Raw genomic sequence first — 27,701 nt, 5'->3', positions numbered from 1 at the left:
AACCACCATTTTGGATGTTCAGACCATTTGCACTTTCAAATGACCACAGTCCAGCTGACATCTGACTCTAAGGGCATGAGAAACCCCAAGTGAGAACTGCCCAGCCCAGCCCTTCCCAAATTCCTGACCAAAAACTCATGAGCAACATAAAACGATTGTTGTTTTATGATGCAAGTTTTGCGGTAATTCATCCTCAGCAATAGTAGCCAGAACCCTGCCCTCACTCTTCCTCCCACGTACTAAAGCCCTCTTGGCAAATTTTTCTTTCACACCCTGGGCATCAGATTTCCCATGTGTAAGTTAGGAGTGACAGTCTGTAGTTACGTGGTCGTTGTTTAGAGCAAAAGCAAGTTTTGTTTCTTTTTTTTTAAAAGATTTTATTTATCCGACAGTGAGAGACCCAGCGAGAGAGGGAACACAAGCAGGGGGAGTGGGAGAGGGAGAAGCAGGCTTCCCGCGGAGCAGGGAGCCCGATGCGGGGCTCGAACCCAGGACCCTGGGATCGTGCGCTGAGCCGAAGGCAGACGCTTAACGACTGAGCCACCCAGGCGCCTCTAAAAGCAAGTTTTGTTTCAAACCTAGCCTGGTTCCCAGCACATACTGCATTTCCTCAAATCTGAGATGCTATCATGTAGACAACTTACTATTAATTTATGTGCCATTAAGAAAGGAACAAATGCCTTCAATTAAACTACCGAACGCCACTTGTTGTAAGACGCGTGCGTATTTGGAGATGGTGAAATTTGAAAAGATGTGTTATCTTAGGACCTTTGATTTAAAGAATCACAAATACCTAGTTAAGCCCAGGCACAGGACAAGACCCTCCAGATGTGCATTTGTGTGGAACGAGAGGAAAGCATGAAGCAAATGTGCCTCTTTCTGAAAGTCTCCAATCTGTCATCCTATTTTACATGATACAATACAAACTCCCATAGAGACAACTTTGTGGTCCAGGCAGAAAGTACCTTCTCCGGCGGCTGTCAAATGGTGAGAATTCAAATGATATCACAGCACAGTTATTTAGCCAAAATGTATTTTGCAAGAGGAATGAAGTCAGATCCCCAGTTCTGGCTATAAGAGGACAAGTCGTTTGTTGTGGAAACTCATCTCTAGTAATAGTAACAGACCAAGCCCCATTGCTGTCCAGTTTTTGAGTCTTTTCTTTTTTAGGATATTAACGAGTAGTTCCTGCGAGATGCCATCTCCACGGAGCAAAAGGGGTCTGTGCAGTGGGCAGAGTGATGGCAGAGATGCAGGCTACGTACATCTAGTGGAGCAGAAATATAAGCATATCAGAATGCCAGCAGAAATACAAGCATATCAGAATGCCAGCAGAAATAGAAGGGCTAGGCCCTTATGGAATGCCCCATTTAGTCAGTACAGACTTCCAGAGGGTCAAGGTAATGGCCCCCATTTGAAAGGTGATCTCCTTTCAGGACCAGAGAGGTTAAGTCTCTTGCTCAAAGTCACACAGTTTTATTAGGTCAACAGTCCATCAGACACAGAGCTTATGCTCTTGTCCACAGCGCTTTGCTGATCAGGGTGTTTGTTTTGTTTTAAGATTTTATATATTTGAGAGAGTGAGAGAGCGTGCATGGGGGGGGCGGGGTGAGGGCAGAGGGAGAGAGAGAAGCAGCCTCCCAGCTGACCAGGGCTCCTTGATCCCAGGACCCTGAGATCGTGACCTGAGCCAAAGGCAGACGCTTCACCTTCTGAGCCCCTGATGATCAAGGTGTTTGCAAAGACATGGAAGTGAGTTCATATGAGACTCCAGCCAGCCCAGTGCTCAGCTCAGCTGTCCTTCCAATCTTACTAACAGGGAATTCCTTTTCACATCTTCTTGCTATTGCCAGTATGAGTTTTCCACTAATAAGATTCTCCTTGCCCCCTCTGCTTAGTGAAAACCAAAATGTCAGGGCCCCCGGGTGGCTCAGTCAGTCAGGCGTCTGACTCTTGGTTCCAGCTCAAGTCATGCTCTCAGGGTTGTGAGATCAAGCCCCATGTTGAGCTCTATGCTCAGCTGGGAGTCTGCTTGACGATTTTCTCCCTCTAACCGCCCCCCCCGCTCCCTCTTTCTCTCTCTCTCTCTCTCAAATAAATAAATCTTTAAAAAAAGAGAGAGAGAGAGAAAGGAAACCAAAATGTCCTTCTAGGTCCAGCTGAAATGGGGCACCTTAACCCTTGTTCCTACAGGGTGAGTCCAGAGCATTGTCCCTGGGGCGGTGTGGCTGGACCTCCTGGTGTTGGAGGTGGTGCTTCTGTGGGTCACTCTTATTAGCCTGGAAGTTTGCTGAGGCTCCGGAGTCAGACCTGAGTCTGAATCCCACCTCTACGACTTACGGCTTGTGTCCTTGGGCAAGTTTCTTAGCTTTATGGGGTTTGAATGTTCATGTCTACAAAATGGGAATAGCTTCCTTCCTCGGATTGTCCTGAGCATTAAGTGTGTTTGCTTAGATGGCATGATGAGGGCTCTAGATTGTTATTCCGTGTGAGCTACTCGCTCAGTGTCTTCGTGCACCGTCGGAACCCCCATCTGAGGTAGGTTCTTTCACCTTCACCCCCACTGTGCAGATGAGGAGACTGAGGCGAAGCCCTGTTCCCTAGGCCCCACAGCTAGGAAGTGACAAAATTGGGCTTGAATCTTGCCTCTGAAAACTTCCTCTCTTGATGGGATCCCATTGGGAACCTTCCAGGGACTGAGTTCTGAGGAAGTTTTGTCACATACCAGCCCCTTCGGATGTGCTTTAATTAAGGTCTCCATTTCCCACTCCTTCCTGTCTAGGAGATCTTTATCCTGACCTGTGGGGACAAGTCAACATCCTAGGATGCTCCGACCAGCTTTGTCTCGGTGACATGCTGTTTACACACTGCCCATTCCTGCCAATGACAGGTTCCCCCAGCTTCTGGCTCTCGTGGGGGGGTGGATTATCAGCACCTTCATTGCCCGTTTACATAACGAACAGAAAACACAGATCAGGTTATTGACCTTCAAAAGCTCAAGCAAACCCTTAAGGAAAATTCAGATCCCACGTCAGTCCCCAATCCAGCAATGTCAGGGCCTCAGTCACCATTTACCTCAAATGACTTGGCTGGTTGAGCTTCTTTCTGGTTGACTATACCACTGGTCTCACTGGCACCCCCTAAAATGGCGGTCAAAAGAGAGCAGGCATTTCTGATGTGCTACCTTCATCTTTTCCTCAAGAGTATCACTTAACGTCCCTAAACAAAATGACCTCCATTTTTATTTGCCAGAGAATATTCTGAGTGAATAGAGCAAGATCCGTCACCGGTAGGGCCTGACACCTAGCAGGCCCTTGAGAAGGTTGGGCTCCTCAGAGTAGAGAGCAGGGGTGGGGGAGGGGGACCCCATTTGGCAGCACAGCAGAGCCCTCCCTGTGTGAATGTGATCTGGTGAAAGCTGAGGGGCTCGGTGGGGGGGTCCCAGGTTGACTCGTGGTCCCAGCTCGCTGTGTAGACCGGGCAGCCAGTGTGCTGCATGCAGGACTGCAGCCATGACCTTGACCTCCCCTTTTTCTCAGCAGCAGAGGGATCGTAACTACAGGGGAGAAAGATATCAGGGCAGAAATCACTGAGGACCAACCCTCTGTCGGGCACTGCAAGAGTTTCTGCAGGTATTTGGAGATTTGCCACGTATCAACACTTGCCGACTTCTAATTTATTCCCATTGTCCTCAGAGAAGATGTACTGTGTGACTTCAATCCTTTGAAATGTATGGAGACTTATTTTATGGCTCGGCATACGGTGTGTAGCCAGGAATGCTGCGTGTGTACTTGGCAAGGAACGTGTGCTCTACAGGTTTGGGTGGACTGCTCCATAGATGTCATTTGTGAAAGCCCGGGCCTCTGCCGGGGGGGATGGACGGTGTTCACTCTGCCATGCTCCCAGGGGAAGGGCAAGGGCAAGGGCAGCCTCCAGTCGGGCAGAGAAGGCACAGCCGGGCTCTGACCCCAGGAGGCAGACACTGGGCCAGCTTGTTCTCCATGTGGCCCAAAGAAGAAGAAAAGGCCGAGAGCTCTAAGTGGACCTCTGAGGTCAGGAGGAAATGTCTAGAGATTTGCTCAAGGGAGGGAAGTTTACCCATGGAAGTGAGCAGCGAAACCATGTGCCCTTGGAACTCTCTCTCCCACACAGCTGCCTTTCCTCCCCACGGATTCAGCATCCATCCATCTGAGACTTGCTCCTCATGGTTGCTGTTGTAGGCTGTGGAATACGGATTCAACATTACCCCTGGCCTCCCAGAACTTGCAGGGCACCAGGGGTAGAGACAATGAAATAGGCAGTTTGGCCAGACAGGGTAGGGGTTATAGCTGGTAAAGATCATACGTATCAGAATAGAGTCATTCTTGCCTAGCTTTCTCCCTTTGTCTTTCTCAGTGACAGATTTGTAGATAAAAGAGGAGAATTTCCACAGGGAAAGTGAAAAATGGAGGCAACATGGTCCTATCTGTAAACCTATTTAGGAAATAATTTCATGAAGGCCAATGAACTTGTGAATTCCTAGGGCCTGGCATGCCAGGACCAAAGAGAGAGCTTTGAGACTGTGTGTGTGTGTGTGTGTGTGTGTGTGCACGCGTGCGCGTGCATGCAGGCTCCAGCGTGCCCTGGACCCTTTTTACAAACTGGGGAAGCTCTGAATGCCTTTTGAGAATAATGCTTTTAAAATGCATATGGTACAACACTCAGGATCACAAAGGAAAACAGTTGTGTTGAAATGCAGCTCTATGCAGGAACCCGCGCGGAGCAGGGAGGGGGGGCCTCGAGGTTTCTGGAGTAGGGGAGAGATGTTTTATGGGCAAGAAAGAAACTTCTTTCCATAGGTTGTAATTCTACATTTAAGGAACTAGGTACCTGCAAGACTCAGCCGATTTTCTCACCTTTTTAATTTCCCTTGTTTGTCCCCTGGGTGGAGGGAGTATAATAAATTGGCAAGACAGGGTGGTGGGGAGTTACAGGCTGACTTTGCTGGGAGGGAGGAAGGCCTGGGGCTGGGAGGTCAGAGAATGTGTTTCTTTGGTAGCTTTTGGGATCACTTGTTAGGCTTTTCTACCCTAGCTGGGAGTTTATTGAACATAGAGTACAGCCTAGGAGGGTAGGGTGACTCTTTATCAGAGGAGCCCGAGGTTCAGGGAGGACCCATGCTTCACTCTGGCAGAGGCTGTTGGCCCATGAGACCAGACACATTATGGAGGAACTACTGGAAGCCACTTTGCTTATATCTTCCATTCTTATTACCACCCTAGGACCCGAGGATCCACATCTTGCCCATGAGACAACAGATACTGAGCAGAATTAATCCAAAACTCCAGCTAGAAGTGGGGGGAGCTAAGATCTGATTCCACATAATCCCAGACTCTGAGATCTCTGTTCCCACTGCCACATGCCCGGCTGCCTCCCTACAGCATGGAGGCCATGGGTGCAGCTCTAGGGATCAGGTTGCCTGGGTTCCGATCCCAGCTCAACTCTCAAATGGCATGATGATCCAAGGGAAGTTCCTGAGCCTGAGAGTCCTCCTCTCTGAAATGGGATGGTTTTATCACCTTCCTCAGAGTCTTTTCTTGACGACTTAAGAGATTGTGCATTTAGAACTTTGAGCACACGCACCTGACATGTAAGTGCTCCGAGGGAGTAGATTACTGTGGTTATTAGTAGCCCAGCAGGACCAGGAGCAATGTTCAGAGGGTCCCTGGCGTACGATCCCTCCTCTGTTTACTCCTCCGACTGGCAGGCGGTCAGCAGTTTGTTTTTCTGGTACGAAGGTTGCCCTGGTGTTCGGGAGTGACCCGGCGGGGCTGAGATGATTATACAACCCTCCGTGCCCGGCCAAGTTCAGTGCTTGCCTTGGCAGGCGGCTAAGCCTGTGCTGCTGGGGTTAAGGGAACAGCTACCCTCCAGCCTGCTTTCTCCCTTTGGAGACGCCTGGCCTTCATTCGGAATGATCTTACAGTCCCATATCACACGGTGTGCTCACTCACCCACTCCCTCCCAGCACGACCTCTGTGTCCTCCCCCAGGGAGATACTAAGGCTGCGGCGTGTTCAAGATCCCTGTTTGTCCTTCATCCCTGTCTCTGCCCTACTAACTCTGTCCCCCACTGGTGCTTCTCAGACACGGGAGGGGCACAGGGACTGCAGCCTCCCCAGCTCCCTGCCGAAGGTTCCTTGTTGGCATAGCATATAATATGTGCTTTCTATATATAAGCTTTTTTGAAAAAGATTTATTTATCTATTTTAGAGAGCGAGCACGAGTTGGAGCAGCAGAGGGAGAGAACCTCAAGCAGACTCTGCTCTGAGCACGGAGCCCGACGTGGGGCCCAATCAAAACAACCCCGAGATCACGACCTGAGCCGAAACCAAGAGTCTTGTGCTTAACCCACTGTACCACCCAGGCGACCCTATATATAAACTTTTAAAGAATATATATAATTTTTCATCAGGTTGTGAGCCTTAAATGATTAACTAGGAAAACCCATGGAAACACATCCTAAGCTCTCAGTGTTAATCATTATCGCTGAGTGTGGTCATTCCCCGTGGTCAGGGGAAAAGGCAGGATGTGGCCGCAGCTGAAGCTTGTGGCCTCCGAGTGTCAGCTTCCTGAGGCCAAGTGGGGTTGCCAACAGCTTCCTTAGTGAGGGTGTGAGGATCAGAAAGGAGGAGGGGTTTGAGAAGTCTCGGGGCCCAGAGGGTCCCGAACTGGACAGCGCTCTCCTCTTGCTCAGCCGGGGTCGGCCTTCATGACACCTCCCGCCCCCCTCACCCGTCGGGGCTGCAGGGAGGGCTCAATCACCGCTCCCAGCACCCGGGGCGCTGCAGACTCAAAAGCTGAGAATTTCCAGCTGGCAGTCAGCCCCTCTGCTGGGTTGAATTTTCTTTCTTTCCCCACTTTCCAATATCCTCTTCTAGCACCTTCTGAAACTACCTAGTCTTGTGCTCCTAAACTCGGGCACTGGCCATTGCTTAATTGTCACAGCAGAGCAGAGCCCCCCCCCCCCGGGTCCCCCGGGAGTCCCCAGTGCCCTGCGGCTCATCTCATCCTCCAGGCGGGGCCTTGGGCCCTCCTCTGGCCAGCCCGGCCCGCCTCCCCAGGGTCTGTGGTGGTTGTTGCACAACCGAGAAGTCCCTTGCCCTCCACACAGTCTTCCATCCCCTTCTTTGGACCTTGTCCTTTCTGCTTCTTGCTACCTTGGGGTACCCATCTCTGATGGCTGAAATGCAGCTTGGCCCAAATGCCCCTGCCCTGAGCTTTGCCCGTTGGCCCCATCTGGAGCAATTGTACATATTTTTCAACCTTAACATCTCTGTTTTTTAACCTTCTCATTTTATGTATTTTACTTCTTTGTTGCTACATTCCATAAGGAAAGATCTCACCCACACAATGCCTAGGCAGATGAAAAAATGGAATGAATGTGGGCTTCTCTCTATGACTCTGTTCTCCCATCTGTGAAATGGGGATGACCATTGTAAGTTGCCAACCCTCTTAAGAATTGTCGTTAAGCCTTAAAAGAAGCTCTTGACCTGAATACCTCCCACCTGAAGGTCTTGTACATTTTGAAAGATCAGTGAATGAATGATTGACTGAATGATCACGAATGAACAAATGAATGAATGAATGAATGAATGAAAGCCTTTACTGTTCTATTTGCAGTCATCAAAAACAGGTAGGCTTTTGCTATCATCCACACCGCCCTTAGGAATTCTGCACCAGGGGTTTGCAAACCTAGGTTCTGGGTTAGACTCCTGGGTCAGCCACTGAAGTATGTGATCCAGGAATGCGCTGAAACTTCCCGTACTGCAGTGACATGCAGTGACATCATCTAGGACAGGAGTCAGCAAACTATGACCTATGGGCGACCTCCAATCCACCGTTGCTTTTGTACAGCCCACAAACTAAAAATGGGTGTTACATCCCCAAATATCACTTACATTTGAAATTTTACATTTTTGCATGTACATTTTATTTATTTTTTTAATAAAGTCTTTCCTGTTCTAGTTCTTTTCTTTTTTTTAAGTAATCTCTACGCCCAACATGGGGCTCGAACTCATGACCCGAAGACCGAGAGTCACACGCTCCTCCGACTGAGCCAGTCAGGTGCCCCTGCATGTACATTTTTAATGCAAATGTAAGTTAAATTGACATATAAACATTTTTACATTTTTATTTATTTTTCAGTTTACATTTTAAAAATAAAAACTCGGAAGAATGGTACTTCATAACACAAGAGCATCATAGGAGATTCCGAGTGTTTGTAAGCAGAGTTTGACTGGCACACCACCGTGCTCATTCATTGATGAGTGGCCTATATGGGCGATGAGGTTGTATAAACGCTTGCAGTCTACAAGGCACAGCTGACTAGTTGTGACGGAGGCCGCATGGCCCACAAAATCACAACTATTTACTACCCAGCCCTTTACGAAGAAACTTTGCCAATCCCTGGTCTACGAAACAGGAGAAACAGTGTATACCTAGCCCACGGTGTGTGGATGAAATGTTCAATTCAAGTGCCTAGCACCAAGCAGAAACTCTAGAAAAGTCCGTTCCTGCACTCTCTCCCCTTACCATCTCCATTCCCTTCCACAGAGAGCTCCTTTATTTCAGGGTCCAAGCCACATAAAACCATATAAAGAGGATGACAGGCCGACTCCCACCAGTGCCCTGCACAGACGGGCCTTCAGACAGCAGGACTGTTTGTCGACTCTGTCCTGTCTGGCCGGTCTGGGCGGCTGCTTTGGGGGGGCGGCACGTCAGAGCCCCTCGTGTCCTCAGGGATGTCTGGGTCCCAGACACGGTTGGGAGCAGTCCTGCGGGGGAGGGGGGTGCCCTGCAGAGCACCTTCTCTCGCATTTATCAGAGGTTGGTGGTTTCCACTGCATCGTTTCTGGCTTTGGGAATTTCTGGAAGCTGGTCTGGTGCTGCACAAAAAGGTGCCCACAGCCACACCTTAGCTCAGTGCGGGATGACTGCTTGGCAGAGGCAGCTCTGGGCTGGAAACCAGGGTCTTGATGGTGATTTGGGGGATGGCAGGGAGTCATGGCAAGACCCGAGATTTGGAATCGGGTCTGAAATCCCAGCTCTGCCCCTCACAAGCTCTGGGATGTCCCCTGTGCCCTTCTTTTCTTCACCTGGAGAGTTGGGGCGATGGTGTTTTCCTGGGGAGGGGCGTAGACAGAGATTTTGTCACATAAGCAGCGTTTTGTCTTTTTCTGCACTGAAGCCCTATGTCAAGCACAGTGCCTGGCTGGTGGTAAGCACATGGCAAACACCTGTTACTGAAAAGAGATAAACCCCACAGAGATAAAATATGTGGAGTGCCTGCTTCACCATTGGTTCCCAGTAAAGAGTCTGATTGCTGTGTCTGTTCTAAACCAGGAATCAGCCAACTACAGTCCACATGCCAAGCCTGGCCCACCGCCTGATTTTGTAAACAAAGTTTTATTGGAACATGGCTATACCCATTCATGTCCAGCATACCCATGCTGCCACAGCCGTGGAGTTGAATAGTTGTGAGAGAAATATATGGCCTTGCAGAGGTTAAAATATATCCTATCTGGCTTTTTATAACAAATCTTTGTGGTCCCTGCTCTGAATGTCAAGGCTACCCTGTCCATCGGTGACCACAGATTTCATTTCCCCCTGATTGCAGGTGTGCGGGCAGTTATGAGTTGAAAACCAGCAGCTAGGTTGAAAAACACATTCTCGATGCCCGCTCTGAAATACTTAGTTTTTCCTTTGGTGCCCTAATTCCGTCAGAGGATTCCAGCATGCTCAGAACAGACTTTACGATGCCCCACTGTTCTCATGGGTGAGGTGGTGTTACTTTCATTTCTGTGTAAGAAGAAACTCAGCCCACCTGTCAAGTGCTGGCGTATTCATTAGGGATTGGCCACGTATCCTGCGACGAGTTCCGGCCTAGGGAACAACACCTCACAGGAGGTGAGTCAAGATAAAAAAGGATGACCTCGCTAGATAAAACTTACTATTCAGTGTCAAGGGATAGGGCGCTGACCGGGGGCCAAAGGAAGTTCACTGTGTTTGGGGCACAGGGTGCATAAGTTTCCTTCATTGTTATGAATGGAATGACCTTGGACATCTCAGTTACCCCCACTCAGCCTCAATTTTCCAATCTGTAAAATGGCAATAATGATACCGCATTGGGTTGTTGTGAAAACTACATAAGATCAAGTGCCTGAAACATAGTAACGAGTCAGCTATTTTAATAATAAAATAAATCCTTCATTTCTCAGCTTGGGAGAGAGGTAGTCAATAGTTTCTGCCTCATGTTGACCCTCCCTGAGATGGTCAGGGCCCACAGCTAGAAGCCTCTTGCAACCTTGGTTTTGGTGGGGAGGGGTGGATGGGATCTTCCCGGACAACATTTATCAAGAGCTCCCTGTCCGCCATGCCGGCTGAGCAATGCTGGCTCATCGTCCTGTTACCGTTTCCTGGGCAGCAGATGGTTTTCTTCCTTTCCCTCTACAAGGACAGAGTAACAGGCGTCCAGATCCCTAAGACCCAATGAAGAGGCCGCCCAGGAACCACACGGAAGGCCAAGTCCAATGAGGCAAGCGCATCCTTGCCACCAAAGGTACCAGCCGACAGCCGGGATTTCCAGGCGTGGAGCCTGGTCACGTCTGTCTTGTCCGTGGCTTAGAACAGCACCTGGAACATAGTAAATGTCTCACAAATGTTTGTTGGGAGGATAAATGGTCACCCCTTATAAATGTCACTGCTGCCTTCAGAGGATCGGGCCTCAGGTGATTCTTAGACCGCGATGCCATGATGCCGACGGGTGAGGTCCAGGCTCAGAGTTAGAGCCCACGGCAGCCCTGCCTGGCCCTCCCCAGGCCCCCAGATTTCCTCTGCCATCCGCTGTCCTGGTCCAGTCTACCATTCCCCCTGCGCCCGGGGCTCTTCCCGCCATCGTCCCGAGCCCAGCCCTGGCAGGTGCAGGAAGCCAGCCACCCTGACCCCGCACCCAGCCACATCTGGATCTCCAGGCTCAATCTCCGTCTCCGTCAGGGATTGTTACATTACAGTCCGCGGGCCAGATCGGGTCAGTGGTCTGTTTTTATAAGGATCTTGGACTAAGAATGGTTTTTACATTTCCAAAGGGTTGAAAATTTTAAGAAGAATATACCACAGAGACCATATGGCTAACAAAGCCTGAAACATCGACTCTCTGGCCCTTTATAGAAAAGGCTGGCTGACTTGTGGCCCAGAGAGTCCTCTGATAGATGCCAGACATTATGGCCAATTGTGTGAGCCAGGCTCCACTGCAAGGCTTCAGGCTCAGACTCATTTCCTTCCTCTTATCAACACTGAGGCAGGTAGGATTATCGTCCCTTATAAGATGGGGAAAATGAGGCAAAGAGTGGTTAATTCACTTACCTGAGAATCTCATAAATGGCAAAGCCATGATTCAAACACAGGCAGGCTAGCTTCAGAATCCATGCTTTCTAACCACGGTGCCATTTTGCCATTGGACACTGCCAAGGTCAAGCTTTAGGATTCATACTCTGTCCCGTTCTGAGTCCTTTATCACAGAGATGAATGTCGGAAAATACCACCCCCCTCAAGTGTTTGATTCCCCAGCTTCCCCCACTCCCACCACCTCCCAAGACAGCTCATCTCCTGTGGGGCTGACAGGGCTGTAATGTCTCTCTCCCTTTCTGCCCCACGCTGTGGCCTGGAACCCTATTCCATTCTGCTTCCTGAGGCTGGACACTTCTCCATGAGCCAGGCCTGATGTTGTTTCCACTGAGTCCCCTTCCTGAGGCATTCCCTGTGTCCCCCTTGCATTCTGTCTTCCCCACCCCAGGAATTGGATTCCTGGTGCAGGGCCTCCGGGAAAGGGTGCTGCTGTGGGAGGTGGCCTTGGCTCCTGGTCCTGAGCCTTTGGCCTCTTTGTAGCCCCAGGACCTCGGCTGAAGACCCTCCCCTCCCGGGAGGCCAGGGACAAGCCCCAGGCTTTCCGGCATCACAGAGAACAGCACGGGGTGGAGGTGTCGCAGACCAGGGGAAACGCTGCACTTCAAGGCTGAGCAGGTGGGGTGGTGCCTTTGTGACCAACAGTCTGGGCGCAGGGGTTCAGGACGGGTAAGAATGGAAAGACAGCTGCCAAGAGGAACAGAGAGCTTCTCAAATCACCCCCTCCCCGTCCCTTCCCCACTGCACCAGCCTGGCTTTGACAGAACCCGCTCTCTGGCCGTGGCCCCTCCACCTGGACTGGAAGTCAGTGTGTGCAGCACGCAGACAGAGGCCACTTTCTAGCTGTGCCACCGCGGACAGGCTACTTAGCGCTCCGGACCTCAATATTCCTCTGCTTTTCTTTTTTAAATTTAAAAAAAATTTTTAAAGATTTTATTTATTTATTTGACAGAAAGAGAGCACAGGCAGCGGGAGCAGCAAGCAGAGGGAGAAACAGACTCCCCGCTGAGCAGGGAGCCCAATGCGGGACTCGATCCCAGGACTCTGGGATCATGACCTGAGCCGAAGGCGGACGCTTAAGCGACTGAGCCACCCAGGGGTCCCTCCTCTTTTTTTCAAATAGAGAGGGCTTGGGAGGCCCTATTTAGAGATAACATGTTTCTGGCGCATAATAGGTGCTCAGCACGAGAATGACTTCTGCCTGGCTCCCCTTCGCCAGCCGACCCCTTCCTGCAGAGGTTTCCTCGGTAACAGCAAGCTGGCAGCACCGAACATCCTGCTGGGCACATCTTCCTGGGTATTATCTCTATTGCCATGTGCCCACACCGCCCCATCCCCAGAGCTCAGAGGCCCTAATGGGCAGGGACTGTGTCGCACCTTCCTTGTCGCCTAGCTGGTGGGATGAGTGCCTGCTGCACCTGCCAGGGCCGCCTCACTCGGACTCCCGCTCTCCACACCACTGCAGATGGCACCGCTCAGGTCACTCGTGCTCGCTTCCCCCCCGGGGGATGCCGAACCATGAGATCTTCCCAGGTCTTCCGGGGAAGGATGCTCTCAAGAACACTTTGGGATTGAGGGTTTGTAGGAGGCCTCTAGGTCAAGGCTTGAAGGAGAGGCCCCTCAAGGGCCCGGCCAACGTGTTGTGTTTCTCCTTCTGAGGCCTGAAGAGGCAGAGCACAAGTGAGGGGTCAGGGGCTGTTGTGCCCAGCCTCCAGACTGGTACCTTCGGCTGCCTCAACCATGTCGCCACTTGGGTGTCCCACCAGCATTGCAGGCTTCTGATCCCACCCCCCTGTGTCTTCCTGTTTGTGATCTCCATCTTGGCTCATGGCAATGCCAACTTTTCAGTTGCTCAGGCCACAACCTTGGAGTCAGTTAACCTTGGGTTCCCCTGGCTCACCTACCATATCTAGACCATCAGCAAACCATATCCAAAATATCACGGCCTCTCAACACCCCACTGCCCCTACCTGGGTCCCGGCCGCCATCATATCTTGCCTGCGTCAATATAACAGCCCTTGACTCATCTCTGCCCCTGCCCTCGACCCTCTACAATCTATTCTCAAAGCAACATCCAGGGTCACCCTTTGAAATCAAGCCAGGGCACATGACCTTTCTGCCTCAGAGCTCCTGCAGGCTTCCTATCCTATTCAGAGTAAAAGCCATGGAGGCCCATGCAACCCAGCCCTGCTACACTGATTGCACCCGAGCTCCTCTGTGCCATTCACCCCACTTGCCATCCTGCCCTGTCCTCTCTTGGATACTCAAGATGCTCTGCTTTCTGGACGCTATCCTCACTGCTCACTCCCTGGCCTCTTCCAAGCCTTTGTTCAGGGGTTACAAGTTACCATCTCAGCCAGGCCTCTCCTGGCCACTGTATTTCACATTTCAACATCCCCCTCCACCCCCATTCTGCAACTCTCATTCTTCTCTTTCCTGCCTTTATTTTCCTCCGTTTTTCTTGGCACCTTTTAGCGTGCCTTACAATTGTGTGAGTTGATCCATTAGTCCCCCTATCCAGCTGGAGATTAAGCTCCAAGGGGCAGGGATTTTTGTCTTAGCCCCTGCCAAGAACCGCACCTGTGACATGGTAGCACTCTGTAAATATTTGTGGAATATTTGTAAATATTTGTGGAATGAATGAATGAATGAATGACATTAGACCAAAGACAGCCAGCACAGAAAATAAACCTTAATTTCAAACATAAGCCTTTTGGTTTTTTTATATATACATATATATATATATATATGCATATATAAAGTGATAAAATATGTTTTGTATATTTATATATGATTACAAGTTTCAAGCATATAATATATATATATAGCACGTATATCAAGACATATGTAAAGTGTATGTATGTATATGTATCTCTCGAAGACCAAAATATATTTTATATATATAGCCAAGGTGTCATATTTTTTGCAAAGGAGGACACTTTCTGGTTTCCCTGGCTGCCTGCCAGGGTGCACTCAGGCAGCCATGTACAGTAAACAGGGCACTTTCAGCCTCTGGTTTTGCAGAGCAGAGAGCATACCATTGCTGGAAAGTTCTCGCCTCACCTCTAGCTCTCCAGAGAGGCAGGCCAGTAACGGGCGTGGTGCATCCGTCTGCGGAGATGCGGTGGCCGTGATTCCCTGCCTGTTTGTCAAGATCCTCGAAGCTTACTTGAGCATGAGCTGGAAAAGGCGTGTCCGTCTCAGAGTGTGAAGAGCTGGTGCATTTTCCATGGTTCCTTTCTGTCTCCTGGGCCCCCTTTGCCCTCCTCTCACCATGGTCCAGACATACCTGGCTTCTTTGTGTCCATCTCCTGCTCATCCAGCCCCACCTCCAGCTCCCGGCTTGGCTGGCCGCCCACTTACCTGTGTTGCTGTGTGTACTGCATAGAATTGGGTCTTCCAGAAAGACACGTGGGCGTCCTAACCCATGGTACCTGTGAGTGTGACCCTATCTGGAAATACGGTTTTTGCAGACAAAATCCCCAGCTTCGATAGCGTCATTCTGGATAAGGTGACCTCTAATCCAGGAATGGTGTCCTTATAAGAGAGATAGCCACACAGTGGAGAAGGCCATGTGAAGGCAGAGGCAGAGATTGGGAGGGATGCATCTGCACACTGTGTGATGCATTAAGGTTGCTGGTCAGCCACAGAGGCTAGAGGAGGCTGGCAAAGACCTCGCCCTTCAGGTGTCAGGGAGCACGGCCCTTCGGACACTTGGATTTCAAGACATCTCTCCCCCAGAACCATGAGACAATAACTTTCTATGGTTTTAAGCCCCTGGTCTGTGGAACTTCAGCCACCCCAGGAAACTCATACACCCTCTCCCCCCGCTCATCCCTCAGTTCTGCTCCTAAATGCCACCTCCCTGAGGGCTTTGCTGGCCTCCCAATCATAACCTGGTCCCGAGTCACACACCTGTAGCACATTTTACTAATTCCTCTACCAGGTGCTTATTACCCTGTGTGATTCTGTTTTGAAAGCTTTCCCCGGTGCCTGTAAGCCCTCTGCTGGGGGTCCGTGGTGCCTCCTATGTGTCCTCAGTCTCTAATGGGGTGCCTGCACACAGTAGGTGCTCAAAAAGTATTTGTTGGATGTCTGCATTTGCAGTCCAGGGGAAGCTTTGGGACTTACAGAATCTGTTTGTGTCATAGAAGACCCAGTCAGAAGATTTCCCTGGGTGCTTCCCCTGGAAATCCTCAAAGTTCGATTATTCAAATTGAATTGTTCAACCCAAGTCAGTTGCAGTAACACAAGAGAGATTGAGGGCCGTGAGGACTTTCCAAATGAGGGTCTATTCTTACTTTTTAGCCCGAATGTGTTTTCCTGCCAGGAATCAAAAAATGACTTTTACGCAGTGGTTAGCAACACCTTAAATAGAAAAGAAAGAAAGAGAGAGAGAGAGAGAGAGAGAGAGAAAGAAAGGAAAGAAAGAAAGAAAGAAAGAAAGAAAGAAAGAAAGAAAGAAAGAAAGAAAGAAAGAAAGAAAGAAAGAAAGAAAGAGACAAAGAAAGAAAAGAAAGAAAGGGAGGGAGGGAGGGAGGAAGGAAGGAAGGAAGGAAGGAAGGAAGGAAGGAAGGAAGAAGGAAGGAAGGAAGGAAGAAACCTCCAAAAATGTAAGCTCTTTCATACTTTGCCTTCTCTTCAGCCTCCCTCCCAGCCACCTGGCCCCAAGACCCCCAGTCTTGTCTCCTGGCTCATGATGAATGGTGGCCCTGTTTTGGACCTCTCCAAATTCTGTGGTATTTTCCCTTCTCAGGCTTCCGATGGAGATGTCTGGTAGGTGCTTTTAGGTGGTTCTAGAACTGACAGCCCCTCTGAGACTCATCTGTCCCACGGTACGTAGGTTTGGCCTCTAATGGACTCACAATGGCCTTTATTGAGTACCTATTGTGTGCCAGCCACACACAGGGCAGGTTTATAGCCTGCACCTTCCTCTCCATTCAATGTGTTCCAGAATCTACGTTCACCATGAAGTGGTCTCACTTCAGAGCTATTTTACTGATGAGGAAACTGAAACTCAGAAAGGTTGAGTAATTTGCCTAAGATCACACAGCCAATAAGTGGTAGAACCGTTTTCAAATCTAGAGCTGCCTGACTTCAAAGTTAGTGGGTTTTTTCCCCCTCTAACTTTACAGATGATAAAAGCACCCCGAATCAGAAATTGCCTTATTAACAGCAAGAAGCTTCATTTTATAAGGATTTGGTTGTGTCTGGGCCTGCTGTGTCACTGGTTATCCAGGACCTGTGGGGAAGGGGTTTGGTATTGGATTTATGGACCCAGGACCCTTGGGGTGTGCTGAGGACACTCCATAGACCTGGCGAGCACTCTGGCTTGGGGAGGGGCGTGTCATCCTCTCCTGGGACTGTGCTTCCTGATTCTGGGCATGAGGCTAGCCACTCCCCTCCTCCAGCCTCGGTTTCCCCAACCATAAAACTAAAACTCTGGTGCAGTGATCTCCAAGCTGGTGTCTTGCCCTGATAATCTAGGACTTTAGTGTGTCCTGGGGCCTGCCACCATTCTTCTAACACCCCTCAAACTCAAGCCTTTCCATTCTATCTGGAGCCCATAGCCTACACCTCCCCATCTCTCCTCACCCCCTCAGTTCCCATCCTCCCTTTTCCTGGAGCCCTGGGGGCCTGCTCCCCTGCTGGGGGCCCTGGGGCAAGTTTCTTCACTTCTCTGAGCTTCCATGTTCCCTTCTCAAAAGCGACCTCAAATGAGGGTAAAACCCACCTCATTGGCTCACTGTGAGGACAACACCAAATGAAGCAGTAACCATCCTTCCTGGCTTGTTAGGGGCCTGAGGTGTGCGGGTGGGCCCAGAAACAGACTCTAGACGCTGCACCTAGGTGGTTGGGTTCAAATCTTGGCTATGATGCTTCCCCACTTACCAGCTGTGTGGGTTTGGGCAAGTTGCTTTACTTCTCTGTGCCTCGGTGCTTTCTTTTGTAAAGTGGAAACCCACCTGCCAGCTTGTTATGAGTGTTGAGTGAGTTCGTACTTATAAAGCACATAAAATAGTGTGGGGGCATGGAGCCGGCGTTATATAAAACTCAGCAATCATTATTAGATCATCTGATTCTCAAATCAGCCTGACACGGGGATGCTGTGCCTATCCTCATTTCATAAATGGGGAAGAGTACTAACTTGGCCAAGGCCCTGCACCCGTGTTGGCCAGCAGGATCATAACCTTCAGCATCTGCTCTCTGCTCATGGTGGGGACAGGGCCCAGGCTCGGGAAGGGACAGGGTGGTGGAGCCGGGGGCATCTGTGAGGGGTTGCACGCACCCGGCACCCATCCCTGAACAGACATTAAATGGCAAACAAGCAGCTTACAATAGATCAAGACAGAGATGGCAGAATAAAGTAAAAAGCTTTGCCTCTTCCTTTTTGAACAAGAGGCCCTGCATTTTCATTTTGCACTGGGTAGGCCTTGCTAATTATGTAGCCTGCCCTGGGCACCTCGCGTGTCATAGGTGGAAATGGTAGCTGCCTTCCCCTTCAACAAAACCCCCAACATGCTTACTCGGAGTTCAGTAATTCAGTGCAGTTTGCTCTGGCTCTTGATTCACCGGTAGAAACAAAGTCTTTTGATGAAAACCCGGATGATGGCACTTTTGCTGCTTTTCACAAAGATGGCTTCCCCAGAGCCTCCTAAGGCCTTCATACGATCTGCATCCCAAATGCGGGCCATTTCCCAACCAGCAGCGCTGTTTGGCCGTGGGTGATGGGGAGAGGGTATTTTTTTTTCTTCTTCTGTAGCTATAATCTTCAGACGCAAAGAGTTCTCTTTAAAAGACACCGTGGGCAGGGCGCCTGGGTGGCTCAGTTGGTTAAGCGACTGCCTTCGGCTCAGGTCATGATCCTGGAGTCCCGGGATCGAGTCCTGCATCAGGCTCCCTGCTCAGCAGGGAGTCTGCTTCTCCCTCTGACCCTCTTCCCTCTCGTGCTCTCTATCTCTCAAATAAATAAATAAAATCTTTAAAAAAAAAAAAGACACCGTGGGCAATTACTTTATGCAAATGCAGCATCTCTGAGGCTGGCGAGGCTGGGGCTGGCCATGGAGGAACGAGAGGTGGGCCGCATGGGCTGGGCAGGGCGCCACCAAGGAGGCCCCGCCAGCAGGTCATTGCATCCCTGCAACGCTGCCCCCGTGACTTCTGGGAGGGGGCTCAGGCCACAGTGGGAGGAGTGGGAGGCTCAGCAGGCACCTCAGAGCCATGGGGTGGGAGAGCTGCTGCTCTGGACTGTGCCCCATGTAACAGAGGAGGCCCCTTAGGGCAGAATAAGCAGCAACCCCAAGGCGATCCCAGGAACCACAGGAGATCCGCGTCCAGTGAGAGGCCTCAGACAGAGTGAAATGGACAACATGCCCTTCTGAGAGCATTGTCTCCTTGCTTCGGTGCACGCCAAGGTACATCCTGCAGATGGGACATTCCAGAAAGAGTGAGGGATTGCAGGAGGAGCCCTCTAGGGCAGCTCAGTAAGGGGGGGGAAAGGTGGCCTAGGATTAGATAGGAATTTGGGGACAGTGGGACCTCTGCCAGTTCCCTTACCCGGGCAACTGTCCTGTCTTCCAGAGCCCGCTGCCCAAGCAGCCGGGCCAGTCACGCGTCTTTGAAACCCCTGGATGTGGCAGCTAACACTGTGGACCCACTGAGACATCCATGCCTCCTTAGTGTTAGTACGCCGGTTCTCACCGCACCCCCAAAGTTACCCCCTCCGCCCACTGGCCCCACTGCTCCTAAGCACAGCCTCTTTAGCCGGCCTGACACACCTCTGCTCCTTCTCTGTTGCCGGGAGAACCGCACAGGAAGGGTGGAGGCAGGGCACAGAAGGCTTAGCCTAGGGATCCTTTGGGGGGCTTTTGCCACGTCTCTGAGAGGGGACAAGACTAGTTAGGATCAGAGTCCACATTAGCACTTCAAAGCTCCAACATGTAGTCGAGTATATGCTTTTTACTTGTGTTTCCCATTTTCTTACAGTAGTTGACATTTACTGACTCCCGTCTATAAGCTTGGCCCCTTTGCTGAGCACTCTGTATGTACGATGCCTTTCAGTCTTTTCTTTTCCTCCATCTTTCTTTCTTTCTTTCTTTCTTTCTTTCTTTCTTTCTTTCTTTCTTTCTTTCTTTCTTTCTTTCTTTCTTTCTTTCTTTCTTTCTTTCTTTCTTTCTCTTTCTTTCTTTCTTTCTTTCTTTCTTTCTTTCTTTCTTTCTTTCTTCTTTTCTTTCTTTCTTTCTTTCTTTTCCTTCCTTCCTTCCTTCCTTCCTTCCTTCCTTCCTTCCTTCCTTCCTTCCTTCCTTCCTTCCTTTCTTTCTTTCTTTCTTTCTTTCTTTCTTTCTTTCTTTCTTTCTTTCTTTTTTCTTTTCTTCCTTCCTTCCTTCTTCCCTTCCTTCCTTCCCTTCTTTCTGTCTGTGTCTGTCTTTCAGTAAGCTCTAGGCCCAACATGGGGTTTAAACATACTCTACCTACTGAACCAGCCAGGCACCTCTTTGATCTTTTCTACTGAGATAATTTACATATGACAAAACGCAAAGACCTTAAGTACCAAGTTTGGAGAGTTTTGACAAATGTACGCACTCAGGTACCCAGCCATCACCCTCAGGTACCCCCACACATCACCCCCAAATACAAATATAGGGCATTTCCCTCCCTCCAGAAATATCCTGGCGCTTCTTCCCATTCACTCTCCTACAAGAAGATAACCACCTGCCCTGATTTCTGTCACCACAGATGCTACAGGTTTGTTTCTCCATTCTAGAACTTATGAATGGAGTTGTCTTTCATGTCTGGCTTCCTTTACTCATGGAGGGTTTATGATATTCATCCAGGTATGCCAGTAGCTTTCTGGTCCTTTCTATTGCTGTCCACTCTTCCATTGTCTGGACACACACGTTCTGTTTATCCCTTCATCTATTGATGGACATTTGAGTTGTTTTCAATTTTTGGTGATTATGAGTAAGGCTGCTGGGAGATTTCATGTACACACCTTTCTGTAGACTAACGTCTTGGGGAAATACCTAGGAGTGGAATTGTTGGGTCACACGTTAGGTGTATTTTTAGTTTTATAAGCAGCTGCCAAACTGTTTTTCCAAGGGGTTGTATCATTACTGTACTCCCGCCATGAGTGTATGAGAGTTCCAGTTGCTCCATATCCTCACCAGCACTCGGTATGGATGGTCCTTTTCATTTGGCCACTCTGGTCAGTGGGTGGAAATGGTATCTCGTTGTTGTCATTTGCATTTCCCTGATGACTAATGACATCGAGCTCCTTGTTATGTACTTATTACAGATACCTTCTTTTGTGAAGTGTCTAAGACTTTTTGCACTTGGGGAGGGAGTTTGCTTGTCTTTTTCCTGAGTTGTAGTTCTTAGTATGTTCTTAGAATGTTCCGGATACCGGTCCTTTGTCAGATACCTGTGCTGCAGTCTGTGTCTGCCTGATCCTCTTCACCCTCCCAGCAGCCCTGTAAAGTGAATTTTACTATCTCCACTTTGTTTTAGAGAGGCAGAAACTGAAGCACAGAGAGGTTAAGTGAGATGCCAAAGGTCACACAGCTACTCAGTAGCAGAGTGGGGAGGCAGACCCCACTTGGCGTGGGACTCAGAATCCAGAAAATTCCAGAAAGCATCTTTCACACACAAATCCTTATGTCTCCCTGGCAGCCTGGAGACGTGCGGTCCTCACGCCGGTGCCCCACGGAGTTATTTCAGTTCACACTTGCTCCCTCTGCTTCACACAATACCAGACTATCCTGGGAAGTAGCCGGCTCCCAGGACCCAGTCGGGGCACTGTCTCCTCTGGAGGATGCCACGGGGTTTTGAGCCGCTCTGATGAAAGACAAACTGTGGGTAATTTTACGGGCCTCTGAGGATGCTGGCAGGGTTAGCTCATGCTAGGAATAACAATGAGGGGCCCGGGCAGGCTTGCTGCCAGCCCTACTCTGGGAGGTGTCCCTAGAGGAGGTGAGCTGGGCAGTGGGGAGGGAAGAGGCCAGTGGGTGGGAGGGCAGGGCTGCCATATGTGTCCACGGCTGACTCAAAGAAGGGCTTCTGGGTGCCCCAGGGACTCTGAGAAGGGGAAGAGGCCCCCATGGCAGTGAGAGAAAATGTCTGGGAGGCTTTGTAAGAGTGGGAACCACAGCAACTACAGTCATCAACATGCTAGTCAGAGTCACGAGCCCTTATTGAGCACTCCCTGTGTGTCCGGTGCTGTGTCTGCCCTTTGCATCCCTATTAGGTGCCAGGTGTGGCTGCTTTGCACTTACTAGTTTAATCCTCATAATAACCCCACAAGATGGGTATTATTAAAACGCCACAGGAGGAAACTGAGGTTCAGAGGGGTTAAATAATTTGCCTAACGTCGCATCGTTTGTAAGTGGTTGAGGTGTAGCTAATTCTAAAGCCCAGGCACTTAAATGCTATGCTCTGATGCCTTTCTGTTCAACAAAACTCTGTCAAATTTCTACTTTTTTGTCAAGCACGACATTAGGTGTCTTGGTCGGGGGGTGTATAATGTTGAACAAGACCTATCCCTGTCTCTGGGCTGCACGGTGGGTTGAATGGTGGCTTCCAAAAAGGTATGTCCACATCCCAGAATCTATGAATGTGAGCTCATTTGGAAAAGGGGTTCTTGCAGATGGAATTAAGTGATAGATCTTGAGATGAGATCATCCTGGATCTCCCAGGGCCCCTAAACCCAATGACAAGCGTACTTACAAGAGACAAAAGAGAAGGCAGAAAAGAGGAGGCCCCGTGAAGACAGAGGCGAATACTGGAGTGACGCAGCCACAAGCCAAGGAATGTGTGGAGTCACCAGAGGCTCCAAGGAGCAAAGACTTCTGCCCTCGAGGCTTGAAGGGAGCATGGCCTTAGCATCTTCTGTTCATTAGATGGGAGTCACTAGGTCCAGCCCATACACACTGAAGATCGTTACGCAGGGCTTGAACACAGGGAGGCAGGGTCACTGAGGACTATCTTGGATGGGGTCCCCGCCCCCCCGTGTCTGAAGGCAGGTATCCTACCTTCAATTACTCTGGTTCTCCCAGGTATCAGGTTCCAGGCAGGAAGAAGAGAGAGAACAATGCGCATTGACTGTGTGGGCCGCTGAGCGGCATTCTTTATACACATCCCATCACATAGTACCATTTCCCCCTCACATGAACCCAGCAAGGGGAGGTGTTTTTCTTCCCATTTGACAGGAGGGGTAACTGAGGCTCAAAAGAGGAAGGCCGTGCAGTAGCATATTAGAGTGAGCTAATGGTCTACAAATTTTAGTCACATCATGATCACCTGAAGACAGTTTCTAGGCCCCATGAGCAGAGACAGATTCTCAGGTGAAGTTGACTTCACGCTTAGAGCCACTGGAGAATCAATGTTGCAGCCATGGCAGACCCCTGAAGCGTTAGTGGATTAATGAATGAAACGTATTTCTTGCTCAAGTCACAGTCCTACCGGGCCCAGCTGGCTCTCCCATCCATGCACCGTTTGGACCACGTGGTCCCCTCAGGTCACCTTGGAAGGGAGCAGAGGGTAGAGGATCACGTGGGATGTATTAAAGGGCTAGGCTTGGAGGTGGCTTTCCTGCCCTTTGCTCACACTCCATTAGCCAAAACTCAGTCACATGGCCCGAAACAACTACAGGGGCAGCTGGGAAATGTAGTCTTCCCTAGGAGGAAGCGATGGTGTACCCAGCATGCTGCTGATCAGGGGGCCAGGCCGGGACCTGATCTCAGGTGCTTTCCCCCTTCATCTCTTGCCTTCTCCCTGGTTCAGGTGCTTTCAGTGGGCTTTCTCATACGAGCCGGTGTCATGGGACTTTTTTTTTTTTTCCATAAAAATTGAGGAAAGGGGAAAGAGACATGTCTTGGGTCCGTCAGCCCATTCTGTGGCCATCAGCTTCAGCCTTGTAGAGGTCCAGGTGCTCAGTGGAATAGCTGTCAAGCACTTTGAAAGCTCCCAGTGTGTTTTCAGGGGTTTCTTGCATGAGTTTCACTTCTACCACCTGAAGCAATCAACGCAGGGGTACCGTCTCCAGCATCCAGGGACCCCTCTGGCTACTGCTTCTTCAATGCCTAAACGCTGGACTCAGGGCCACAGACAAGCTCTGTCCAAGTGGAAAACACGACACTCCTGCCACTCCTTCCCCAATGCTCTGGAATGCTCCAAACGCAGCTCTCAAACATCTGTGAGTTCCAGCTTTCATGCCTTTGTAGACACCGTGACATCTGCCTGAGCTCCCTGTCTTCCCTCCAGACTCAGCTCAAATGAACTCCATGAAGCCTTCATCCATCAGTCAAATGAGTGTTCGACTTGCCCTCACTCCGGAGCCGAGGTGTAGACATGCCTCCTCATCTGTGCCTGTCTTGCAGCACCAGTCATGGCCTGAGTAGACTCTGAAGGCCTCTGCCATGTCTGTCTTGCAGGATGTGAGACGTTTGAGAGGAAAGACTGTATGGCATCCTTTACTGGCCTCTTTATTACCTGCAAGACTGAGTCCAGAAACCTTCCTGTGACATGCAAATCCCTCCCCAAGATCCAGAGATGAAGAGTGAGGACTCTGGCATTGGTTTGAGTCCCAGTTCCACCACCTGTGGGGTGTGTGGCTGTGGGCAAATTGTTAGCGTCACTACACCTCAGTTTTCCCATCTGTGCAGTGGGGCTAATAGTGGGCCTATTCAATGAAATGATGCACCTGAGGCCCTTTGAACAGTGCCAAGTGCATGGAAAACATGCAAGAAATGCCACCAGGCATCTTTCTGTTATCATCATTACTCTTGTTACTACTTTGCAACCTTCTCACGCACTGCCACACTTACTTGCTGACAGTTATTTATTTATTTTTTTATTTATTTAAAAAAGATTTTTATTTATTTAATTGACAGAGAGAGAGAGAGAGAGAGAGACAGTGAGAGAGGGAACACAAGCAGGGGGGAGTGGGAGAGGGAGAAGCAGGCTCTCCACTGAGCAGGGAGCCCGATGCAGAGCTCAATCCCAGGACCGTGGGATCATGACCTGAGCCGAAGGCAGTCGCTTAACCAACTGAGCCATCTAGGCGCCCCTTGCTGACAGTTTTGATGGTCTTGCATGCCCCCTTGCTTTTGCACTGGATGTTCCTTCTGCTTGGAGGTCCCTATGTTTCACCTGTTCATTTGTACCTACTCATTCATTCATTCAACAAACTTTTTGTTGAGCTCACAGCTACTCGCGCCGTAGACAGTCCTTCCTTGTCATTCCCATTGAATTTACCACTCCTGTTTTGAAGTTGTTTATTTTTCTGCATCTCTGTGAATAACTCAAGAGCAGAAAAAATGTCCCTTTCCCCACTGGATTTACTGCTCTGAACCCAGTTCCTAATATCATGGCTGCCACATAGTAAGAGCTTAGTAAATATTATTGAATATGAATACTTGAATGCTGTTCCTCTCTGAATCTGTCCCCAATGTCTAGGATATTGTAGGTGCTCACCAAGGACTCTATTTCTCTTGCATGAAACTAAATCACTCTGCATTCATATCACCTAGACATTGGGGTTGGGGGAGAGCCACTTTTAATCAGCATATCTGGATTTTTGCCACCTTCTGAACCAGAAAACTGTCCCTGGTCCTGCTTGACCAAACCAAAGGTGACCAGCAAGGCTGTCTTCTGAAAAATGCAAGAGGATGCCATTTGCACCTGTGTCCCTTGAAACAGTCCTAGAGTCATCAAAGACTTCTCAACCGCCATGTTTGCTGATCTGCTTCGGAGTGTATGTCTCAACATCTCCTGGAACTCCAGTGCCTAGATCAGTGCCTGGAAATTAAGGAGGGAGGGAGAGAGAAGGAGAGGAAGGGAAGAAGGGAAGAGGGAGGCAGAAAGGAAGAGGCCCTTCCCCACCGGCCAACATCTTAGAGAAGAATGGGAGTCAAAATGATTGCCCCACTAAGCCAATGCTGTGGATGGCAAACTTTGGCCAAAATCGTCCCTATTCTTTCATGAATTTGATTTCTTTGGCAGCTGACATCTCCTCTTGCTTTGCAAGGTGGCTCTACAACTTGAACTGTCTCCTTTCTATCTCATCTTCTGCTTCCTTGGCCCCTTGGGGGTGGTAGGGTAGGAAGTTTGCTCTCCCCAGGGCAGGCCAAGATAGCGCTTTGTGTGCTGGTGGTGGCCCTGCAGCAGAAAGCGGTACAGACATTGGGGTTTGGAAGGACTGAACCTGGCATCCGTCCCATGGGACCTCCTTAGAGGGACACATGGGCTGTTGCCTGGTTATGTCATGCAGGAACTGCAAATCATTTTATAGACATTTTTATTCTTTTCTAATACTACTTGTAGAAGGTTGTTTTGACACTGTCCTAAGTTCTACTTCTCATCAGTTGTCATACCTAAAACCACGCATATAGTCTGGGTATCCACTTTTCTTTCCCCTTGTGAAGCAAAAATAATAGTGAGATTTCAATATGTGGCAGAGACTTTGCATGATATTTTCACACCTGTTGAGTCTTTATTCTTCACAATAATCCTGCAAGGTAGAATATTAATAGCTCCACGTTACGGGTGAGGGAATTGTGGCTCAGAGATTTTAATTTCACATAACTAGTAAGTGTCTTTTCCTTACCTATATAATCTGTCTGCCCCTTTAATGGCCCCACCTGTATCACTTGCAGGTCCTTTTTCAGGGTACTTTGGCAATCGGCTTCTTCTGCATCACACATTGCATGCCTAGACTGCTGTGCTTGTATTTCTTGGTCTCCTGTAACATGGACTCGAACGCTAATTTGTTTGTAGTTATTAGTTCCCAAAAGGAAAAAAAAAAATGTCCGCTTATGTTCCTGTTCCTTTATCTTCCCAGACCCTGAGGGGCTGATTTCTCTGTGGCTCCTTTGGAGCAGATGTGACCGAGAAATCAATACAGCCATTAGATTCATCCGTGGCGACCATAATGTCATTGCATCTCCCTCCCCGTCCTGTTGACAGAGATGTCAGAGCCAGGAGGAGGGGAGACGCTTAAAAGAAGGAACGGAGCCTCTGAAGTGAAGGGGAGAATTAAAACCCCACAGAGCCTCACTTAACGGGCAAAAAATTGCGGGTGGCTGCCTCTGGTATTATCGGGTCTTCCTTCTGAGAATGCAGTGGCTTGGTAGCAGGCGTGGAGGGAGGATCTGTAAAGCTCGGGCATTGGGGGGACCCTCAGTAGGATGAAATCAACAACAGTGGAGTGGCAGCCTGAGCTGGAGCCTCTCTCCTTCAGTTCCAGATTCTCAGCCCCTCCGGAGGTAGGTGGGGGGGTGGGGAGACCCCGTGGGATTTCCTTCCTCCCGTGGATCTGGCCTTTGAGAATGATTATTCTCATTATGAGGAATAGTTCCTGACACAAGGTGAGAAGTATCCTTTACAAGCCCAGTACTTGGTTCTTGGAAAGCACTCAAGTTCGAATGGTAGATGTTGGTCCAGTCCACAGAGCACATGTACTTTTTTTGGCAGCTGGGTATGGAATGCCTGCTAGGGATCAGGCACTGCTCTGGGTGCAGGTGAGGGGTGCGGAGGGGCGCTCTGCAGGAAACAAAATATACAAGACCCCTGGCTCCTTCAGAGAGCTCACATTCTGGGGGAGACTAAGAATTGAGCTAAGCGATTAGCTTGCATTTTCTCTCCTGCAGAGGGGGCCAGCTGCCCTCCCCTCCTCCCCCCCCCCCCCGAATTTCTTCTCCCCTTCCTTTATAGAGCAGTGACTCTTACCCAGGGGCACTTTTGCCAACCCCCTCCCTCCCCGCAGAAGGTATTGGGCAATGCCTGGTGACGTCTTTGGCTGTCATGACCTGTGTGTATATGCGTGTGTGACTAGCATCTGGTATGTAGAAGCCAGGGACGCTAGCTACCCCGCATCCCACCATCCCCAGAGCAGCCCCCACAGCCAAGACTTCTCCAGCCTGCTGGGCCAACCGAGAGCGCTGAGACTGAGCAGCTCTGGGGAGAGAGAAGACCGCATCTCCCAGCGTCCTGCGGGGCTAGGTGTGGCCATGTTCCTGGTTCTCCCCGCCAAGTGTGAACAGCAGGGCTGTGTCCACGCCCAGGTGTGTGTGTATGGGTGTGTGGCGGGGCTCTTAATAAGTAGATGGGCCTCTTTCCCCTTCCTCAAGCTGGATGAAGAAAAGAGAGGTGATTTTTTTTCTGGTGATGTGTTTAATCCTTAAACACTTGTTTCTACAGTACTGACTTGGAGAATAAATAGAGGTGCACGGCTGTAATTTCCATCACAATCTGCTGCTGAGGAGA

The 27,701-nt window shown here is 49.8% G+C and overlaps 1 long non-coding RNA gene across 22 annotated transcripts in view; it reads left to right on the top strand.

Annotated features, from left to right (window-relative positions):
- Positions 1–27,701, top strand: part of LOC114211185 (uncharacterized) — a 376,382-nt gene that overhangs the window by 235,454 nt on the left and 113,227 nt on the right. Inside the window, exon 9 of one of the 22 annotated variants that reach the window (XR_015768079.1) lies at positions 6,252–8,005. The exons of the other annotated variants lie outside the window; for them this stretch is intronic. This is a non-coding gene — a long non-coding RNA (uncharacterized LOC114211185). Of the gene's footprint in view, positions 1–6,251; positions 8,006–27,701 lie in introns of those variants that run through there. 22 annotated transcript variants of the gene reach the window in all.

The sequence above is a fragment of the Eumetopias jubatus genome, unplaced genomic scaffold (assembly GCF_037043125.1).
Source record: "Eumetopias jubatus isolate StellerSeaLion01/CBP00866 unplaced genomic scaffold, mEumJub1_p1.0 scaffold_4, whole genome shotgun sequence".
Lineage (NCBI taxonomy): Eukaryota > Metazoa > Chordata > Mammalia > Carnivora > Otariidae > Eumetopias > Eumetopias jubatus.
The sequence above is the reverse complement of the archived record's forward strand: the minus strand, read 5'-3'. Positions and strand labels throughout refer to the sequence as shown.